This window comes from Esox lucius, chromosome 16 (genome assembly GCF_011004845.1).
Source record: "Esox lucius isolate fEsoLuc1 chromosome 16, fEsoLuc1.pri, whole genome shotgun sequence".
In the NCBI taxonomy this organism is placed as follows: domain Eukaryota; kingdom Metazoa; phylum Chordata; class Actinopteri; order Esociformes; family Esocidae; genus Esox; species Esox lucius.
In genome coordinates, this window is record NC_047584.1 from 1,367,578 (window position 1) to 1,382,434 (window position 14,857).

General features: G+C 40.8%; 1 long non-coding RNA gene across 2 annotated transcripts; it reads right to left on the reverse strand.

The window, feature by feature from the left end:
- Positions 1–358: 358 nt before the first annotated feature.
- LOC114839115 lies at positions 359–5,317 on the reverse strand. Of its 2 annotated transcripts, XR_004574595.1 has the most exons (5): positions 5,206–5,317; positions 3,121–3,260; positions 2,054–3,011; positions 1,802–1,926; positions 359–1,646 (listed from the first exon to the last, which is right to left on the reverse strand). It is a non-coding gene; the product is annotated as an uncharacterized LOC114839115 (long non-coding RNA). The 2 variants fall into 2 exon arrangements; XR_004574594.1 differs by having other exon boundaries at positions 2,054–3,260.
- Between the last annotated feature and the right edge of the window lie 9,540 nt (positions 5,318–14,857).

The window sequence follows — 14,857 nt, forward strand, 5'->3', positions numbered from 1 at the left end:
CAATTTGACTATTGTATTGCCCACCTGCTTTTATTTCAGTCATCATTTACTTGAGCTGATTTAAAAAAAAAGTGCAGTTTAAGTGAATGACAACTAAGCATGTCCCCCTGTCATTTTGCCCAACCTCTCGATTCCATTAAAGAAACAAAATATATAGTTAATTTGGCCCAACTACTTCATTAAAAACTACATTAATAAAAATAATTCCTGTTTTGATCAGATGCCTAGGAAACCAGTCTGTGGCCGTGATGACATCATCAAAGTCATCAGTGCTGCAAAGGAACAGATTATTAAAGGAACAAACATCGCATTTCCCACAGAAAAGGTGTGGACAGATTTAAGCAAACAACTAAATAACAAAGTTTCACCAAAGAACCTTTATACTATTGTGAAGACAAACAGGCACAATATATGGCAAATCCTTGATCTATGCAAAATCGACACAGACACCCAAGATCAAGGTACAAACTGTGACAGCTCACAAGAAAGCTCAGCAGATTTTCATTCAGCAGACACAAATCAGCAAAGTCAATGCTACGACATTACACTTGAGATCAGTCTCATCAGAAATGGCTAGAAATCTGGCCTGAAAAAGTTGATTACAATGACAAATCACTAAACACATGTAAGAGAGAATACACCATCCTGAAACGTGGTGCATGGACACACGTCCTGTATGAGGAGATATGGAAAAATATCAAGACCTCATGCACTCTTAGATTCAGGAGGGCAAAAATCTTTCCAAATGTTGCATCTCACTACATAGACATAATTGGGCACTGTACAGAGTGTGACACACAATTGTCTATAAAAGCAGATAAAATGCCAGTGGATAATGAACCAGTTGTGCTTCAATGCATAATCCGCAATGTTGATGACAGTCTCCATACTGGAAAAGCAAAACGGAAGTTATCAGGGGATCTGAGAACACGTGTCTCTAAAGAACTCTGGGAAGGCCGAAAACCAGCACATGTATGGCGAGCAACTGAGGCTTACAAAATGATGGATGTTGGTGACCCAGAGCCTAGCCACCTGCCAAATCTGGCAACATTAAGAAAAGCCAAACAAGAGATGGGTGACAAAGAGCTTGGAGACAAAGACCCAATCATGTCATTGCATCTACTAAAATACAGTGTACCCCACAATGGAAGCATTCATGACATAGGCCTTGATAGGTTTTTTTGTCATTACTGGACCCCATCTCAGATGCAAGTGTATCAAATGAAATCCAAGTACTCTGGCTCATTTATGAGTTTTGATGCAACAGGTACAGTTGTGAAAAGACTGAGAAGACCCTGTGGCAATTCTGGACATGTCTTCCTGTATGAAGGAGTTTTGTGTTCACAGGGAGATCATATTCCAGTAGTGCAAATGCTATCAGAGAGCCACACCATCAATTCTATTTCCAACTGGCTTACTGAATGGCAACGAGCAGGTGCTGCGGTTCCCAAAGAAGCGGTCTGTGATTTCTCCTTGGCTTTGCTTGGAGCACTGGTTAAGGCCTTCACTCCTTACCCAGACTTGAAAACATACATCAATCAGTGCTTTGGAGTGCTGGCAGGAAAGCCTGAAGAATCAAAGCTGCCACCTTGCTTCATCAGAGTAGATGTTGCACACTGCATCAAGCTCATTAGCCGGTGGGAATGCTTAAGACAAAAAGGAAACAGAGTTAGAGAATTTTATCTACGAGCCATGGCACAACTTTTACAGTCTGATACACTGGAAGATGCAAGGGAGCTCATTCATTCAATTGCAGTTGTTGCCTTCAGTGAATCAGAAGGAAATGATGACAAAGGTTTACCTGTTGTCTCGGAAACATGCAAAGCACAATTGAAGAGACAATTTGCAGAGGGGGTCTTGCCATGTGTCACTGAAGATGACCATTTAACAGAGGTGACTGGAGTCGAGGAGACACTTCACACAGATCTGAAAACATGGGTTACAGAAATCTGTGAAGAAAGTAAGATGATTGCAGCACATCATGGTGACAGAGACAATCTTCACTTCCTTCCAGAGCTTGTCCCAAATATAATAAGAATGGCATGCTACCAACCTCTTTGGACAGCTGTGATGGTTCCACACTTCAAAAGTGTACACAACACAGCAAGCTCTGCAAATGTTGAGGCTGAATTTAAAAACATAAAACATGGTCTTTTCAAACATGAAAGTCTCCCCATCCGAATTGACCGTTTTGTCATACGCCACCTTGAGTTTCTTGAGGGAAACATGAGGCTTTCCTCTGCACCGGTGAAGACAGAGCACACTGAGACAAAGAATCAGAAGACAAAAACGGCCCATAGTGAGCAGGACACAGAGGTTAAACAACAGTCAGTGGAGGAAGACCCTGTTGAAAACTGGAAAGGCCTCGGTGTTCCTCCAAAAAAGCGACTGTCCTACTTGACCCCTTGCTCTGAGTGGTTGCATGCAGACATAAACCTGAAAAGAAAAAAGACAAGAATTAATGTCATGAAAAATGGCAACTACCAGGCTAATAAGCCCATCTTGGTTGACAAAATGCTTGTAAGTGTAAATAATACCTGTGCCTTTGATTCCTTTTGCCAGTGCCTTTGCTCTGCATTCTGCAACAGTGGGTCATTTTGTCATTATCTCAACAGAGAGCAAACTGACATGGTTGATTTAGTAAAGACCATAGTGACAAAAGGAGTTGCAAAAGAGGCTTATGCAAAGAGGGCAAAAATGCTGTTGGATACATTTGAGTGTGTTCACCTAAAATCAGGTGTGAGGCAGGTCAATGCGGATTGCAATGTTGCAGACATTATCGCTTCCACAATGAAAGAAATGCCAAGTGCAACACTTACAGCTGAGTGCTCTTCTCCATACTGCAGCCGACATACGAAATCGTCTAGGACCATCTATCTCCTACCAGTAAATGTAGATATTTTACAAACTGGTGGACTGAAGAGCCTCCAAGCAGCGCTGGAAGATGGTCTACACCTCAACAGGTCCAAATGCTTGAAGCCACTGAAATCACCCCAAGAGTGTCCAGACAGCTGGAAAGTTAAGGATGATCAATCAGTGAAATTCCTCTGTAATGGCTCGGTAACACACAGATGCATAACTGGACAACTGTTGTGTATCGAAACAAGTATGGATACAAACCATCCACTTTCGGAAATCCCGGTCCACATGGAGCTGGACAATCAGCTGTTCACTTTGCGAGGGGTTGTCGCATTCATTTCAGGACCAACAAGACAATCTCTTGGACATTACGTGGCATACTGCAGAAGAAACGGTTCAGCCTGGGAAAAATACGATGATCTGTGTGACTATGTCACAACAGTCTCAGCAAAAACCAAAATACAACCCCATGTCACCTTGTTCACAAAGGACTAAAACTGGTCTCTGTAGAAATTAGTCCATAACCAAGAGAATGGTCTATATTGATTTTCTATTGTAGTTAATCTACATGATCTCATCTCTATTCACTTTATGCCTGTTTTAACAGTTCCCTGATTTTTTTTTCTTTAGTAGCCTAATTGTTCTGTTCTGTTATTTGTACTCAGATCTATTCATTTATTCATAATATTTTATCTATTCATAACACTTCTCTTAGATGAAGTCAAAACGTTTTGTTGTTCTCTTATTTTATGGTTCTTTAAAAAAAGTTTGTAAATTATTTTACAGAAATTGCTCTGATATTTTTTTACATTCATCTTGGCATTTAAAAGAAAACTAGTTTGGGAAATGTTGTCTGTTCAGGTAAGAGAGAGCAAGATAAATAAAAAACGTTAACCAAATTGTTTGCTGGTCTTACAGGAATAGCCTACTTCACTCAAAAATGAATAAAGAAAAATCATAAAGTAGAAATATGCTTCAAAGACAGGTCAAAGTAGGGATGAATGAAAAAAAGTCTGTCAATGACTTGCTGACATAGCCTACACAAAACCCAGCCATGTATTAGGCATTTCTTGCGGGCCTGATCTTTGAACACCTGGTTGCAGTTAGTTTGCAATGTCCTCCCCGATACTTTGTTTTTCCTTATTTGTATGGTGTTCTTTAAATCTGGTAAAAAAAACATTTGTTTCACTCTCTCCTCTAAAATTATTTTTTCAGCCATTTTGTCAGTGTCTCTGCCTATAGGCGCTTTAGACTTGTCTTGCTAATCCACATGATTATTAGGCTAAACTTTCAAAATACAATTCCATATAAGGTTACATTTCAGCACTTCGTGAAAGGATAGCACGTTGCCCTGGACGGGAAGGATAACACTGGGAGTTGGAAGGGGTGTGTCGATTCTGTCTAGTTGTTTAAGAATGTTAAGTTCTTAGTTACATTTTAGTGAAACTAAATAATAAGAAATACAGGAGTAATCCTTACAATTCTGAGGCAGTAATATTGGAATGTAAAGAATTACTTTTAAATAGGCCTAACAGTAAGGATAATCTATAATGTATTAACTTGCACAATACTGCTGATATTGTGAAATAGGATTACACTCTAAAATACATTTCCTGTTTTAGTAATTTCAAAGCTGAATTTTATGTATGCTAGGCTACCATTACTCGTTTTCAACATCACATTGTTTTTTAGAAATCAGTAGGCCTAAGATGTTGATTTTGTGCTCAATTATTACTGGTGTTCACTGCTGTTAGCCTACTCTTATTTTTTCCTTTTTATCTTACACATTACAGGGGAATTTTTTTTTTAGGTTAGGCCTAGGCTATATTACTTAACCAAAACATTTGAATAGTTGTAGCTATATCTTGATTTCCAGAAGAAGAAAAAAACAAACGATTTATGATTTTTAAACAAAACTTTTACCAGCACAAACCAGCACAGAGAGTGTATTAATAACTCGATCAAAAAAATAATGTTCAATATCTCAAAAACAAAACCAGCACAAACCTTTGTTTTTACGGCATAAATCAGCACAAACGAATGATACCTGTTTGGAGCGATTTTAACGACATGGGATGGAGGAGAGTGTCTTAATAACTCGACCAAAAAAATGATGTTCAATACCTCAAAAACAAAACCATTGTTTATAGCCTGCGGCACAAATCAGCACAAACGAATGACACCCATCAGCGCGCAGCTGATCACCATCACTCATAAACCAGCTGCAGCTCATCCATACTCACTGTGTTGTCTGCTTCTCCTTTGTCATATCGTTGTTTGGTGCATCGTTCGTGTGTGTGTGTGTTCAGTTATCCTGTTTAATGTTGAGTCGAGTGTGTAGCCTACCTGTTTACGCTCCTGATCGTCTGTGTCTTCACTTCTGCTGGATTATTCACCTCATCACTCTTCATCACGACTGAGCACTTCATCACCATCACCGACCATCGAAGTCCCTGTGTCGCCATCATCATCATCATCATCAGTGTTTGTGGACTTATTGTGTGTTATCTCTGGACTATATAGCCTACTACATTAAAACTTGAGTCACTTGCATCTTGCTTCCGCCTATTTACCTTGCCAGTCTTAATAACTCGATCAAAAAAAAGTTCCTATAGGCTTATCTCAACATACAACATCATAACCAAAGAAATAATGTTCAATATCTCAAAAACAAAACCAGCACAAATGTTTGTTTTTACGGCACAAATCAACACAAACCGAGCACAAACGAATGACACCTGTTTGGAGCGATTTGAACTACATGGGGTGGAGATGACGTCACAGCTCCCGAATTAAAATTGTTATATCTGCAAAGGGGAAATATATATAGTGTTTATTTTTACGGCACAAATCAGCACAAACGCAGCACAAACGAATGACACCGGTTTGGAGAGATTCGAACGAAATGGGGTGGATAGATGACGTCACAGCTCCCCGATTAAAATTGTTATATCTGTGAACGGGAAATAGATAGAGTGTTTGTTTTAACGGCACAAACCGAGCACAAACGAATGACACCGGTTTGGAGCGCTTTGAATGACATGGGGTGGAGAGTGACATAACACAACCAAAAAAATTATGTTCAATATCTCAAAAACAAAACCAGCACAAACGTCAGTTTTTACGGCACAAATCAGCACAAACGCAGCACAAACGAATGGCATAGTTTTGGAGATTATTTCCTTTTATGGGGTGCCAACTTCACGGAGGTCTATGGTTGTACCCACGAACTAAATCTTGAATAACCTCAACATAGCGGTGAGTGTTGGCTGCTGTCAGATACCTCCACATTCGTGATTTAATTGTTTTATTTTGCTACATTTCCTGTAGCAAAATGTTTTATGTTGTACTTCTTCATCAACATTTCAAAATGTGAATTAAAAAACTCCTTCCCCTTGTCCGTTTGGACTTTTTGTGGTGTTCTTCCTTCTTTTAGTATGTCTTCAAATGCTCGCTTTACCTCTATAGCGCTTTTATTTCTCAGCACGCGAATCCATGCGTATTTGCTTAATACATCTATGCATGTTAACATACATTTCATGTTATCGTTTTCCACACTGTAAGCACTCATGTCAACCAAATCCAGCTGAAATTGTGAATTTATATCATGAACAATAACTCTATTTCTTTTAAAATGTATAGCTACAGGCCTGTGTAGAGTGTATGTATCCTGGGCGAGCAGCCAGTCATCGGCCTCACCATTTTTGAGGATCTCCCCGGTTTTTTCCAAGTATGCTCTTTTCAAACCCTCTCTACCCACATAAGCACCAGGGTTTGCCGGGTCATAGTAAATACTTTTCATAACCTGTTCAGACATCGTAGAGTGTTCGAGCAATAATGAGAATTAATACATGTTTAACAATGTTTTATTTGAGTTTTCAAAATTACACAACCACTATATTCAGAAAAGTTACACAAACATTCAGATTTCTCATAGTCTTTGTTTATATACATGTTAACATGAGAACTGAAGCTACCCTGGCCTTAGACAACAACTCTTTGCTTTCATCACACCATGACCCCGCTGCGTCGCATACAACATCCTCATTAAATTTGTCCATGTACTCATCCCTGTTCTCACTTAGTATTCTGTCCTAGATGCGTGTTCCATCTACGACAGATAGCTAACAGGAGTCAGAAAAGGGATGGACGCAGGAGTAAAGTTGAAAGTTTTACTGTAATAGTCTTTCCTCTTCTTTCTCTTTCTTGTAAAACTGGAATATACAAATATAACAAATGTCTGGTTACAACATGTTCTCAAAATTAACACAAATACATTTACAATATTCTCTGAGCACATATTCCAAAAGTTACAATCAGCTCTGCTTAGTGTCGTTGTTAACAAATTGCCATCACTGTTGAAAAGTTTGTTTTCTTTAACTCAAACTAATGCATTTCGAATATATATATATACATACATGCAAACATTGAACAAAGGTAACAAACTTACAGGCAAAGCCTTTCCGAGGCATAAAACGTAAAAGAAACAGAGCGATGCCTTGATGTCCAACCGCATGGAAGAAACTGGAACACTGAGTTAATTCCTGGTTAACCTCTGACCTAAGAGTCACATGATCTGAACCAACCACTAAAATATCTTACAGTCATCAACTTATTTATTGTAGCACCAAACTGCCACAAGACGGTGCTAAGAAATAAAACACAAATGTGTGCCATGACACTTAGTCTCTGTGTGATGTTCGGCTCCAACTTGAGCTCGTGCAGAAAGTTCTCAGCGGCCTTGTGAACATCAGTCATCGGTGTGTGAAAACCAGATGCGTTCAAAGCCTTGACCAACACATGTTTCAGTCGCGGTGTTAAAACTGTCGCCACAATGTCATCATAATGGGCCTCAAAAAAATACTCAGGCGGTTCGACACATGAATGTCTTGTCTGGCTCGGGTGGTCCACTTCGCATCCGATGCATGCTTTGTGTAGAATAGCCCCAACAACGTTTTCCAGAATCATACCCATTGTTGCTTTGATGATCTTTAAAATTTTTGGTGCAAGTTGTTTGTCCATTTTGTGATAACTCTTGTTAGCATTTGAAAGGTATGACAGGTTAAGAGGACCTAGTTGATCACCAACCCTGTCAATCCAATGGTAGTTTCTTGTTGGGTATGCCGGTGGAATCAAGCTGTCTGGGTCAGGGGTTCCGTAGAAGGCTTCAGCGTTGTCATCCCAGGTGTCACAGAGCCAGTCCTCAGCCTTGGGTTCTTCAATCACCGCTTGGTTGTAATCTTGAGACATGTTTGGTAAATTCTTCCGACTGTTTGAATGCCACCGGCGGTCTGTCGATTTTTATGCTGTGCTGATGAAGGTGTTGGCTTAAGGCGGGGCTTCGGTGTCTTAGGTCAGTCGATCAGTCCGCAGTCACAAACTAACACGCTGATATTTTCCGGAAATAACTCCAATCTGACAGAGTCATACTGTTTCAGCCCCTCGACAACTTTAAACAGTACATCTACTGTATTATGTGGGCCTTGTTTTGGCCCCAAATAAAACACTTTTCGAAAGGTGACCCATAAACTGCTATTAAAAACCATTTGATCAGTCACACCAGCCTTAAACACTTGGCCTTCGGGTAATTCATAAAATGCAACCTCCGGTTGTTCTGGGTTGAAGATGTATCCCCCGATCCGACAATCGTCCAATTTCCACTCCTGTGCCACCATATCCGGGTATAACTGATGGATTCGGGTTAAACTCTGCATCGGTTTCTTCGGGGCTGGCATGTTGATTGCATCTCTGTGGTCCATTTGCAATTTCTTACCAAATCGCTGAGCTGCGTTTAAGCTGTTAGCTTTCACCGGTGTTTCACCCAAAACATTGATTGCAGCACAATCCTCCATGTTTTGTAATGTGTAGGTAAGTTCGCTCAGGCAAGACTGACTGACCATCACCGATGTCTGCGTGGTTTAAATACACATACCACGCCAGTCAACCCATAAAACATGAAAGGTTAACAACCACCGTTTGTATGCCAGCTGTTGCACCACTTGTCAGAAGATAAAACACCGGGGTTTTATATTTGTCGAACACCATTTGCTGTACACCAAACACCTTACCGCTGACACAACACTTATTTACTGCCTGGGAATTTAACATTCCGGAATCCTAAGACCCATTTGTTAATCATCAAACATAACCCACCTGTTATAACACTAGTCTGGTTTGCTCATCAGGCGTTGGAAAACATCAAACACTGACACATCAATGTAATCATAAATCACAAAGTCACCGGACATGCATACGTCACTCCTGAAGTCCCACCCTAACATACGTCATGCCGGAAGTCCCACCCTAACATACGTCATACAGGAAGTCCCACTCTAACATACGTCATACAGGAAGTCCCACCCTAACATACGTCATACCGGAAGTCCCACCCTACAAACCGGATGTCCCGCCCACCTGTCACATCAATATGGAAGTCCCCCCCCCCCAGGGCCATAAATCACCATTCTGACACAATATACCCTACACTAACTACTGTTGCGGTTGGTGGGTGTCCCTTACAACTGCTGTTGTAAAAAGGGCTTTATAAATAAATTTGATTGAAAATGTGATTGATCCTTGTGCACAGGAATGCAAAAAATGCATTAGCTAGATTGACCACAGAAAAATACTGACTATTGCCCAGGACTTGGGTCATGACTGTATATGGATCAGGTACAATTGGTGCACATGCATAAACTGTTACAAGATCTTGTACAAATCACCAAACCACAGGTTGTCAAACAACCTTGGCTTTTTTTACAGGGAAAATGAGAGTGTGACCGGGGCTGTTTGGACATGGAACAATTATGCCTTTCTCCAACAATGCTTTAAACACGGGAGCTATCCCTTCAATACCCAAAACGGTGCACCCTATAGGCTTGGGCTGCTATGGAAAATTCCACAACCACTATGTGACATGGGACCCACTGCTTCTTTGCACCTCCTCACCCAAGGACCCAAGTATTCCCACTTACTAAACACTGGTTTAGCAAGGGAGACATGGGGGTACGACCCCTCCACTTTGAACAAGTGAGACACCTCTCTCATATTTCGCAAAGACCATGCACAAAAACCTTCCGAACACCAGTAAATCACTTTTACTATATTAAAACCCCACCTGCTCAAAACCAACACCCTGACTTTCTGAAACCTTCACCGAACAATGCAAATCGCTCATATCCATAAACTCTGTTCATTGCCTTATTTACAAACTCCTGTGAAACAGCTCTAGGCCCTGTTCTTTCTGAATTCCACTAATAACAATAATAAACAGGCTGCACATTGTGTTGAACTGCTTGTAAGACAGTACATTTAATTTGTATGCCTTTGTCTGAATATTCTAACGTGATCCCTAACTGTGTCATCAAATCTCTGGCAAAAAAATTAACAACAATTGAAAAACAGAAATTAATGTTTTGGGTAACGCTGACCCTCGTCGTTTACAACTGACAGAGGGGTAGTAAATTGCTCAGCGGTCTGTCCTCCACTAGCCCCTACTGTAAATATAGTTCTACCACTCAATTTCAGAAGCGAAATTCCTGGGCTCTAAGGACAGAATATCCCGGTCCAGAATCAACAAAAAATCTGTTTACTATTAATTGTAAGAAACATTGTGGGTTTAATTTGGTACTCTAAGTTCTATAAATGCATGTACGTTAAGTGTCTGCATTACATCAATATATGCAGGGTCATGGATTGGTCTCACCGGTAGATGCATCCTGCCCTGCCCCCTCTGACAGTCAAAACCCCTCCTGGTTCTGTTGTGGAAATTCTTGAACTGATGTATTCTTGGTCCTACATGTATAAATGGGTTACTAGTTAAAGGTACTGAGTCCCCATGTTTGGATAAGAAAAGGAATGTAGGAGAGGGGGATCTGGGGTTTAGGGTCATTATTGACTGGTATCAGCAGATTATAGGGTTACTCGTAAACCCTATCAGAGTCTATTGCTTGTCTAGATGATGTAAGACCTCTTAGGGGGGTGAAGAGGTTACCCACCTGGGGGAGGATAGCCTGTCCCTTGTGTGAAGCCTAGGTAGTAATAGAACAAAGGGAATGTGTTCTGTTGAGTTAGGACAGCTGGGCAGCAACTTACCACACCCCTTTACCACAACCCCTCAAAGGATATCCCTCTTTCGGGGGAGGTTTGAGCTCCAGTGATCTCTCTCTGGCCATACACGGTTAACCTGTTTGGAAAAAGACTCGAACCGAGCAGAATTAGGATACCGAACGAGCACCCCAAAGTGTGATGGCAGTTTCAAAAGTCCAAACAGTTTACGAAAATGGTAGGTAAGACAGGAAAACCCAACTGCACAATTAACAGTTTATTCTTGCAAGTAGAGAGTACACAAGTCACAAGGTACCAGTGAATAATCTCTAAAGCATTTGGAAGTACAATCAATACTTATAGAGGAATGGGCGGGGTAAGAATCTGCATGGTCGTTCCATAAAAACAACATATGTTCTTTATCCTTCCCACCCCCTGTTGTGTGTCTTCCTCTATCCTGTCCTAAAACTCATTAATCTGCATCTACCCCCATCCTGATAGGTTTAGGTTTACCTCAACACCTCATTCTTCCTTTCCCACAGTTACAGCATTCCTTTTCTTATCTAAACATAGGGATTATATACTTTAATCAGTAAGAATACATAATTTCAAGACATTTCCCTGACACTTGAGAGGATTGTCAAGCAAAGCCGATTCAAGAACTTGAGGGAGCTTCACAAGGAGTGGACAGAGGCTGGAGTCAGTGCATTAAGAGCCACCACACACAGACACCTACCCACAGTGGCAAAATGACAAAAAACTGGTTTGCTGCTCATGGTATTACTGACATAAATTACGTAAAACATTTTTGCACCTGTACTGTGGGTGTAATGATAATTACAGGGGGAATGTGTTGCAACCAGGGCTATCAACGTTAATGCGTGTGAATAAAAAAAATAAACGTAACACAGAATACCTTTTGTCGCCGGTAATTTTTTTTTACATTTATGAACCCCAGAGCCATCTGTAGTTAGAGCTTGACTTTAGCGGGAGCTGAAAATATCTCACTACTACCACGTACTTATTGTTTACCAATAACTTTATTGGCGGTTGAGTTGACCCGAGCGCTTCACAGGCATTTCTTTTCAATATATCATTGAAGAGTTGGCATTCATGTTGTGAATTATGTTTACTCTGCACTTCTTCAACAACAACAGTCTGAAAACGCATTAGTAGGCTTTAATGGATGTGAGTAAATTGGTTAGTGTCTCCCCTAACACTGTTGTGTGAATCCAACTCTTTACACTTTGCTTCTATCATGGTAAGTTGTCATTATTTGATGTTGTTGCTAATATAAGCTAAGCATTCATGTTTCCACCAAAGCATATTCTAACAGTGAAATTAATAAACAACATCTATGCCATTGCCTATTCAAGTAGCCTACCTTATGCGTTTGGTTGAATTTGGGTTGTTGCTAAGCATATTTCAGGAAATCTAATGTTTACAATCTAATGTTTTACCCCACCTGAACCCAATTCTAAACACATCTAAGCTGTAACATCAAAAGACAATAACTTGACAAGCTTAGGTGTGATTCAGTGGGGTAAATTGTCGCACACCCAGCAGCTGACCAGATAAGAGGGGCTGATGTGTTGTATGCAGCAGCCTATCATAGCAGTAATTGTCCTTGGTGCGTTAATCAAGAGAACAATATGAGATGTTAAAACTATGGGATTATAGACCAGCAACCTTCTATGTAGATTTACAGTGGCTACATTTAAATGCAGTTTAGGGCAGCACAGCCACAGACCGGTCAGTGAGCATGTGAGCATGGGAACTGGACCTGGGAGCAGTGGAAGTAGGTTGTCTGGTCCGATAAGTCTCGTATTCTTTTACATCACGTAGACATCAGCGTATGTTCTGATGGGAAACACTGGGTCTGGGCATTCATATGCACATCAATTTGACACGTACCACCTAAACATTGTAACAGACCAGGTACACCCTTTCATGGCAATGGTATTCCCTGATGGTAGTGACCTCTTTCAGCAAGATAATGCGCTCGGCCACATTGCATACATTGTTCGGGAATGGTTTGAGGAACATGATAAAGAGTTAAAGGTGTCTGGGGAATTTGGCCTCCAAATTGGGGATGTGCTGGACCAACAATTCTGATCCGCGACGAATCCACCTCGCAACTTACAGGACTTGAAGGATCTGCTGCTAAAGTCTTGGTGCCAGATACCACAGGTCATCTTCAGGGGTCTTGTAGAGTCCATGCCACGGCTGGTCAGTACTGTTTTGGCGGCACACGGAGCACCAACAGCATATTAGGCAGGTGGTCACAGGGTATGTTAAACATTTATCAGCACTAAATTTACTTTCAAATATAATTTGGACTTCCATGTTACATCGAAAGATGCAAATCTTTGAAATCTTTGAGGGGGAAAAATAAAAAACTCCCAATAACCTTGTTGCATAAGTGTGCACACCCTTAAACTAATATTTTGTTGAAGCACCTTTTGATTTTATTACAGCACTCAGTCTTTTTGGGTAGGAGTCTATTAGCATGGCACATCTTGACATGGCAATACTTGCCCACTCCTCTTTGCAAAAGCGCTCCAAATCTGTCAGATTTCGAGGACATCTCCTGTGCACAGCCCTCTTCAGATTACCCCAAAGATGTTCAATTGGATTCAGATCAGGGCTCTGGCTGGGCCATTCCAAAATGTTAATCTTTTTCTGGTGAAACCATGCTTTTGTGGATTTGGATGTGTGCTTTGGGTCATTGTCATGCTGAAAGGTGAACTTCCTCTTTATCTTCAGCTTTCTAATGGACGCCTGAAGGTTTTGTGCCAAAATTGCCTGGTATTTGGAACTGTTCATAATTCCCTCCACCCTGACTAAGGCCCCGATTCCAGCTGAAGAAATACAGCCCCAAAGCATGATGCTGCCACCACTGTGGGTATGGTGTTCTTTGGGTGACGTGCAGTGTTGTTTTTGCGCAAAACATACCTTTTGGAATTATGGCCAAAAAGTTCAACCTTGGTTTCATCAGAACATAACACATTTTCCCACTTGCTTTTGGAGGACTTGATGTTTGTTTTTGCAAACTTCAGCCGGGCTTGGATGTTTTTCTTTGTAAGAAAAGGCTTCCGTCTTGCCACCCTACCCCATAGCCCATTCATGGGAAGAATACGGGTGATTGTTGTCACATGTAGCACACAGCCAGTACTTGTCAGAAATTCCTGCAGTTCCTTTAATGTTGCTGTAGGCATCTTAGAAGCCTCCCTGACCAGTTTTCTTCTCATCTTTTCATAAATTTTGGAGGGATGTCCAGTTATTGGTAATGTCTCTGTTGTACCATACTTTCTCCACTTGATGATGACTTCATTGTGTCTTCACTGTGTTCCATGGTATATCTAATGCTTTGGTAATTATTTTGTACCCTTCTCCTGACGTCTTTCAACAATGAGATCCCCCTGATGCTTTGGAAGCTCTCTGTGGACCATTGCTTTTGCTCAGAGATGCAACTAAGAAAATGTCAGGAAAATCCATCTAGAACAGCTGAACTTTATTTTTGATTAATCAGAGTCACTTTAAATGATGGCAGGTGTGTAATGACTTCTATTTAACATGAGTTTGAATGTGATTGGTTAATTCTGAACACAGCCACATCCCCAGTTATAAGAGGGTGTGCACACTTATGCAACCAGGTTATTGTAAGGTTTTTATTTTTCATTTTCCCCCTCGAAGATTTCAGTTTGTTTTTCAATTTAGTTGTTCACTAAATTGAGTTTGAACTTTATTTTGTCGCACACCCAGCAGCTGACCAGATAAGAGGGGCTGATGTGTTGTATGCAGCAGCCTATCATAGCAGTAATTGTCCTTGGTGCGTTAATCAAGAGAACAATATGAGATGTTAAAACTATGGGATTATAGACCAGCAACCTTCTATATAGATTTACAGTGGCTACATTTAAATGCAGTTTAGGGCAGCACAGCCACAGAC